Source organism: Gossypium arboreum, chromosome 12 (assembly GCF_025698485.1).
Source record: "Gossypium arboreum isolate Shixiya-1 chromosome 12, ASM2569848v2, whole genome shotgun sequence".
In the NCBI taxonomy this organism is placed as follows: Eukaryota; Viridiplantae; Streptophyta; class Magnoliopsida; order Malvales; family Malvaceae; genus Gossypium; species Gossypium arboreum.
Window position 1 is genome coordinate 24,176,813 of NC_069081.1, and position 9,339 is coordinate 24,186,151.

Sequence of the window (9,339 nt, forward strand, 5' to 3'; positions counted from 1 at the left end):
GCAGCAAGGTGGAGAAGATGAGCTAAGTTTTGGCTTATTTTCCTGTAACACCCTTCACCCATATCCAACGCCAAGATAGGGTTCGAGGCGTTAACGGACTTAAACATTCACAACAACACATAACATATTACCAACCATGCATGGCAAACAAGCATATGCACATCAACAATATCAAACATAACATAAATAGCTAGATTTATAAGTCAGAATCATTAGCTCACTAAAGACCAATATATTTGGCCAAATTATAATAACACATGTTATAAAACTAGGTCCCTATACATGCCACTCACTTGATAATTCTAGCATGTGTGTTTATACTGTCAATGTGTTGGCTTGATAGTGTGATGCTGCCTCCGATGATCTCCAACCCTGAGCTAACCTGACAACACTAAAAGAAATGAAAAGGAGGGGGTAAGCTTTATGCTTAGTAAGCTCACATGAAATAATAATAAGCAATTTACTAACATGCTTTCCATAGTAAAACTAACCCATTTGTACATTTACACATGTTCTAGTTAAGCTGTTTTCTTGAGTCACAGTAACTAAATCATTTATATATGGAGTTATGGAACTCCAAATTAAGATCCGTAAATTTTCCCAGAAACTAGACTCATATATCTTTCCACGAAAAAGGTTTTAGAATTTTTTGATTGTGCCAATAAGTACAGTTTATTATTCAAAGTCTCCCCTATTTCGCTATTTTACATCTTTGACCTTTCTTTACTAAAATTTATTTATCTCATAGTACGAGACTCGAAGAAGGTTCCTGTTTATTTCTATTAAAATTAGACTCATCAGATATTCTAAGCATATAAATTATAAGCCATAATTATTTTTCTACAATTTTTAACAATTCTTCCAAATCAGAATAGGGGATCTCGAATTCATTCTGACACTGTCTCACAAAAATTAGAATATCACATAATATACAACTCTTTTTCTCCCCCTGTTTCTTTTATATGAACATAGACTCATGAAGCTTTAATTACATAAGTTATTTGAAATTTAATTCAACTTAAACAATTTTTGGTGAATTTTCAAAGTCACACAACTGCTGCTGTCCAACACTGTTTTACTACTAAAATTCACTCTTACATAATTTCACTTAATCCATTTTGTCTTATCGAAGTTCACTCAAATATCGAGCATATTGCTCAAAATTTTCTTAAACATATACCTGCACTTATTTATCATATAATCATGTTCACATGTATTTTTGCTTAATCGATTTTCCCGTTGAACTCTTCGGAATAATAACTGATACTCAGTTGCCTGCATTTAGTACTACAAACGTGACCTAACCATCTGATACATGTAGTAGCCTGCACTTAGTACTACACACGTGATCGAAGTTATCGGGTACGTGTAGTAGCCTGCACTTAGTACTACACACGTGACCTCACAATAGGTCATTCGTATCTTTTCTATTCGAAGGCTCAACCGGGAAATTCCTCACTTTCCAACATGTTACAATTTATTCATAGTCTTTTTTCAATTTGCAATTTACAACAAATAATCATTCTATAGGCAGCCACATTTCATATGATAACAAAATATAATAAAATAAAAAGAATCGATAAATTATTTACGTACAAACTTACCTCGGATCCAGAAATGGAAATTTACCATTCTAGTCCATAACCTTATATTTTCCCAATTTAAGCCCAAATCTCGATTTCCTTAATTATTAAGCTTGGAAGCTTGGCCAAACCCTAACCATGGCTGCTCTTGGTACATTCTACTATAGCAAGAAGAAAGGGACACATTTGGAGTTTAAAATTTTTCTTTTAATTCATTTTACCCCTAAATGACCAAAGTGCCCTTTGTACTATTCTTTTAAATTTTACGCAATTAAGGCCATTTTTGTCCAAAAAGTTATAAAATGATTTAATTTCATTTAAGGACCTCTGATTTAAAATTTCATAACAATTTGATACCTCTAACATGTAAAACTCAACTTTTGCACTTTTTACAATTTAGTCCTTTTTACTAAATTGAGTGCCCAAACGTCGAAATTTTCGAATGAAATTTTCACGAAATCATTTCATGAAATCGTAGATCATAAAAATATAGTAAAAATGAATTTTTTCTCATCGGGTTTGTGGTTCCGAAACCACTTTTCAACTAAACCCAAAATCAGGATGTTACATTTCTCCCCCCTTTAGGGATTTTCGTCCCTGAAAATCTTACAAGAAAAGTGGTTTTGGTTTTTCACTTGGATTCCTCAATCCTATAATTGATGTCAAAGAACTTTCACTCAGGCTAAACTTTTGCTACCTGTCTCTTTAAATTTTACATACAAAAATCATAAGTGGTATTCACTTTACAATACTTTACTGAAACTTAATCTCTACTAAAAAGCTCATGTACTCAAAAGTCCGATCCATACCATCATGTTACATATACATTCGCACCCGAATCCTTTCAGATTCGAATAGTAAAACTAGTCAGTTCATCTCAACCTCATACTCTTTATAATTTCACACAGTCCAATTATTTGTCAATTCAACCCTCAGCTACTTTTTATTTCAAGCCTCTTCTGGCTTTCCAAAGAAATCACGATATGAAACTCAGATCTCAATCCGATTAGTGGAGATTAAAATTCAATGAAATCCAAAATTCATAAAGACATGAAATTCTATGAATTTGGTTAGCAGACATTCGGGTATACCAGCATAATTTACACATCTCATAACGTTTAACAACGCTACATATCACTTTCCTCTTTCAAGGACAGGAATGATCCAGACAAGAAAATCCATATTAACCTTTTCTATTTCCATTCTAATTTCGAAACGGAAAAATGATTCTGATGATTCTTGCTATACATATTTAAACATTCAACATTTCAAGAATTTGTACTCAAAGATAAACAATGATCGTTTCAGCATTTTTTTAATACCCAGATTATCTTCACATTATCAATATCAGATCTTATTGTATACAATTCTTCTAGGAAACATACACTTCTTAATTAGACTATTCGTCTTTTTACCCGTGAAAAAATAAAATCTTATTCTCAACTATGCACATCTCATTAAATTCTAGACATATATTCCATACAGATTGAACAATCAAGTCGACCTTATTCATCCGTAATTGATATTTCAAGAAATTCTCTCTTCTAGTCAACAGAACGATTCAACATGCATCATTCCAAATCAACTCATCATACCAATCGAATACCTTAACAAATGCATTAACATAAGTAATACTGATACCTCAACTGAATACATTAACTCTGATTAACTTTCTTGAGAAAGGAAATCCACCATACACAATTTCTCATCGATTCTCTATAGGCAGAATATAACAAAATACCAGAGAAAAACAGAACCATGCAGATCATAACCCAATCAGACTGAAAATATATTCGTCTAACGTTAAGATCAAGGAACATTTTCATAATATAAGAATTCATTAGGGATTAGATAGCCCCAATAATATTTCCAGTATCAGGTAATCTCATACAATATCTCAATAGAGACAATCACAAACTGTTCACTATAATTGCCTTGCTTGAACATTTCGTATTTCGAACATTATTCCTTTAACTCTTTCTGTCGTCCCAAATTCCATAATATTCCCTTTACCAAGAAAACCAATTCATGAGGGAATTTCAATCAATACATTTCTCGACATCATACCAGGATAGATCGTTTTACCAAAATTAACCTTTTTCACTGACTGCGATGTTGCGAAAATTAAACAATCTTTCTGTCAATCAATATCTTTCTAGCTCATGTCTGTACTTATTAGCCCATTCTCAATCTCTAATCATGCTTATAACCATTCCATCATTGAACTCTTTGGTTTCTCACCTGGAAACTCATTCAACTCTTTGGTTTCTCACCTGGAAACTCATTCAACATAAATCTCAGGAATTTCCCTTATAAAACACCACTTTGGTAAAGGGGAGGAGGTCGTAGGGCCTCTGACTCAACTCTCATATACATGTAACATAGTTTTCATCATAACAATCATATTTCAATCATGTCATTCATTTCGAGTACCTAACATTCATATTGATTTTACACTCACTTTTAGTTATCTCATTTAAACAAGTGTACTTATACATGTATTTCAATGTTTCCTAGATAATATTACTTATCTATTCATTAAATCAGACAAGTCAAGCACATAATATCATATAAGGGCCAAACAAACATGGATAAGTATATCACAGTCTAAACTTTCATCTTACACATCATCATATACATACCATTACAATCATATATATCAGTCCCAACAATTTAATACATTTACTCAAATTATACGAGCTTACCAATCATAATAATCCTAACCAATATACATGAATATTCATTTTATCAATATTTTTTATAAGTTACTCAAACACATGCATTTGTTCAAATAAATCGATCATATACATCATGGAATTATCTATTAATCATAGATAAGCTCATTTCACCATGTACACATTTCATGAATCCTCATTCGTACCTTTCCAAGTTTCAGTTCGTCATGACTATACTTTACTCGAATATTTTAGCATCACATTCAACATGGTCGATGTAGCTTAGTTGGAGAGTACATTTGTCTAAACAAAGTGGCTCTCATACCCATCGGGAGACATCACACTATAACAATCGGTGACATGTATAGTTGGACTTTTACACATGCTAGGTTAGTCCGAGAATCGACTAAACTATAGCTTTGATACCACTAAATGTAACACCCCTCACCCGTATCCAATGTCGGGATAGGGTTCGAGGCGTTAACGGACTTAAACATTCACAACAACACATAACATATTACCAATTATGCATGGCAAACAAGCATATGCACATCACCAATATCAAACATAACATAAATAGCTAGATTTATAAGTCAGAATCATTAGCTCACTAAAGACCAATATATTTGGAAAAATTATAATAACACATGTTATAAAACTAGGTCCCTATACATGCCACTCACTTGATAATTCTAGCATATGTGTTTATATTGTCAAGGAGTTGGCTTGATAGTGTGATGCTGCCTCTGACGATCTCCAACCCTAATCTAACCTGACAACACTAAAAGAAATGGAAAGGAGGGGGTAAGCTTTACGCTTAGTAAGCTCGCATGAAATAATAATAAGCAATTTACTAACATGCTTTCCATAGTAAAACTAACCCAATTGTACATTTACACATGTTCTGGTTAAGCTACTTTCTTGGATCATAGTCACTAAATCATTTATATCTAGAGTTACGGAACTCCAAATTAAGATCCGTAAATTTTCCCAAAAACTAGACTCATATATCTTTCCACCATAAAATTTTCCAAATTTTTGGTTTCGCCAATAAGTACAGTTTATTATTCAAAGTCTACCCTGTTTCGCTATTTGACAGCTTTGACCTTTCTTCACTAAAATTTATTTATCTCATAGTACGAGACTCGAATAAGGTTTTTGTTTGTTTCTATTAAAATTAGACTCATCAAAGATTCTAATAATATAAATTATAACCCGTAATTATTTTTCTACAATTTTTAAATTTTTTTCCAAGTTAGAACAGGGGATCTCGAATTCATTCTGACACTATCTCACAAAAATTAGAATATCACATGATATACAACTCTTCCACCTGTTTCTTTTATATGAACATAGACTCATCAAGCTTTAATTACATAAGTTATTTGAAATTTAATTCAACTTACACAATTTTTGGTGAATTTTCAAAGTCACATAACTGCTACTGCCCAACACTGTTTTACTACTAAATTTCACTCTTACATAATTTCACTTAATCCATTTTGTCTTATCGAAGTTCACTCAAATATCAAGCATATTGCTCAAAATTTTCTTAAACATATACCTGCACTTATTCATCATATAATCATGTTCACATGTATTTTTACTTAATCGATTTTCCTGTTGAACTCTTCGGAATAATAACTGATACTCAGTTGCCTGCACATATTTTCACACTTGTAGCAAAAGCTATCTGGTATGCATAGTAGCCTGCACTTAGTACTACACATGCGACGAATTATCCGGTACACGTAGTAGCCTGCACTTAGTACTACACACGTGATTGACGTTATCGGGTACGCATAGTAGCCTGCACTTAGTACTACACATGCGACCAATTATCCAGTACACGTAGTAGCCTGTAGTTAGTACTACAGACGTGACCTCACAATAGATCATTCATATCGTTTCTATTCCAAAGGCTCAATCGGGAAATTCCTCACTTTCCAACATGTTACAATTTATTCATAGTCCTCTTTCAATTTGCAATTTACAACAAATAATCATTCTATAGGCAACCAGATTTCATATGATAACAAAATATAATAAAATCAAAAGAATCGACAAATTATTTACGTTCAAACTTACCTCGGATCCAGAAATGGCAATTTATCATTCTAGTTCATAACCTTGTATTTTCTCGATTTAAGGCCAAATCTCGATTGCCTTAATTATTAAGCTTGGAAGCTTGGCCAAACCCTAATCATGGCTGCTCTTGGTACATTCTGCTAGCAAGAAGAAAGGGACACATTTGGAGTTTAAAATTTGTCTTTTAATTCATTTTAACCTTAAATAACCAAAATGCCCTTTTTAATATTCTTTCAAATTTTACCCAATCAAGGCCATTTTTGTCCAACAAATTATACAAGGGTTTAATTATCATTTAAGGACATCCCATGTAAAATTTCATAACAATTTGATACTTCGAACATGTAAAACTCAACTTTTGCACTTTTTACAATTTAGTCCTTTTTACTAAATTGAGTGCCCAAACGTCGAAATTTTCAGACAAAATTTTTACGAAATTATGTCGTGAAATCGTAGACCATAAAAATATAATAAAAATGAAATTTTCGTCATCAGGTTTGTGGTCCCGAAACCACTGTTCCGACTAAGCCCAAAATCAGGATGTTACATTTCCCATTTTATTTCATTAATTAGCCAAATGACCAAAATATCCTTAAGCCCTTTCTTTCAAATTTTATCCATACAATGCCCATTCTTGTCCAAAAACTTAGAAATTGGGCAAATTTCTCTTTAAGGACTTCTAATTAATAATCTAAAGCAATTTCATACAAATTACTCATAGAATTTCTTCATGAAACTTTAACACATGCATATACTCATATTATAGACCTCATAATAATCATAAAATAAATATTTCAACGTCGAATTTGTGGTCCTGAAATCACTGCTCCGAGTAGGCCCTATTTTGGGATGTTACATTTATTCCCCCTTTAGAGACTTTCATCCTCGAAAGTCTTACTAGTAAACAGGTTCGGATATTGGCTTCTCATGGTTTCTTCTGGCTCCCACGTAGCCTCTTCCACACCATGTCGATGCCATAAGACTTTTACCAAAGCCACATCTTTATTTCTTAGCTGTTTAACTTCACAAGCCAGAATCTTTACCGGTTCTTCACCATAGGTCATGTCCGGTCTAATTTCGATCTCCGTCAGTGGAATCACATGAGAGAGGTCTGATCGATATAGCCTTAACATAGATACATGAAATAAATCATGAATCTTTTCCAGTTCTGGTGGCAATGCCAAGCGATAGGCTAATGGTCCAACTCTTTCAATATTCTCGTATGGTCTGATAAATCGCGGACTCAGTTTGCCTTTCCAGCCAACTCTCAATACCTTTTTCCATAGAGATACTTTCAAGAATACTTTATCTTTAACTTGGAACACAATCTCTTTTCTTTTCAGATCAGCATATGACTTTTGTCTATCCGATGCCGCTTTTAAGCAATCACGTATCACTTTAACCTTTTCTTCAGTTTCCTTGATTAGATCAACTCCGTGAATCTGACTCTTCTTGAGTTTTGTCCAATACAATGGAGTTCGGCACTTTCTACCATTCAAGGCCTCATAAGGCGCCATCTTCAAACTCGTTTGAAAATTGTTGTTGTAGGCGAACTCTACCAATGGCAGGTATTTTTCCCAGCTGCCCTGAAATTCAAGGATGCAACATCGCAACATATCCTCAAGAATCTGAATCATCTGTTTAGACTGGCCATCAGTCTGTGGGTGAAAAGTTGTACTAAAACTCAACCTAGTACCTAAGGCTTCTTGTAACTTCTTCCAAAGTCTCGAAGTGAATCTTGGGTCTCTGTCTGAAATAATTGATAACGGTACCCCGTGTAATCTCACAATTTCAGATATATACAAATCGGCGAACTTGTCAAGTGAATAATATCCTTACCAAAACAAAATGAGCCGACTTTGTCAACTTATCAACCACAACCCATGATGTGACCAAATCGAGATAAGTTTTATAATTTATAATTGACCATTCTTGAAAGCTAACTATTATAAAAAAAAGGCAAGCACACCTTATCGAGCAGTAGTATAGCTTATGGAAAGACCGGGATGTCGAACCCAAAGGAACTAAACTACTAGTATTAACTTTCTTTTTATTATCTAGCCTAAAAATAAAAGGGTTTGTTTTATCTAAACTAATTACTAAACTAAGTATGCACAGAAAGTAAATTGGGGGAATAACTTTTGGGAAAACTGAATGATTTGGACAATACCCAAGGGAAAAATCCACCTAGATTTCACTTGTTATTGACTCTGAATTAGACGATTTATTCATTTGACTTGATCCGTAGAAATCCCTAATTTATATTATTATCTTTCTCGAGACTAACAATGTCTGACCCCAAGTTGATTAATTGAAATCTCTTTCTAATTAAAAGCCCTAGTGTTGCATTAACTTGATCTATGGATTCCCTTCTTAGGTTTCACCCTAATTTGGCAAAATTATGTCACCCTATCTCTAGGCATACAATTAACTCCGCTTAATTATGTTATATCTACTCTTAGATAGGGACTTTTGCTCCTCTGAATAAGCACATCAAAACTTGAATTAATATCCTGGAACAAATCAAATATTTATCATATAATTCAGATAATAATAACAAGATTCATCTTACGTTTCATTCCCTTTAGGTATTTAGGGGGTTTAGTTCATATTTATGAAAGAAAACATCTCAAAAGAATAATGATAATAAAACATAAAGAAAACCTAAGAACACTTAAAAGGAATTGAAGGGAAATCTTTAGTTTTGAAGGTGAATCCAACTTCTGAGATGGATCAATCGGCTTCCTTTGAGTAATTCCTTGCTTCCTACTCCGTGTGTTTTTCAGGTACCTCCTAGGTGTGTTTAAATAGGCTTTAGAATGCCTGAAAGCCCTCCAAAGTGCCCTTTTTCTGATTAGAACTAGATTTGGGCCCGAAAGGGACATGCCCGTGTGACACGCCCGTGTGCGAGTGCTTCAAACCGTGTTAGAGTCTATTGAATAGACACGATCGTGTGCTCTACCCGTGTAAGGAAGTCCAGGCAGTGTTGATTT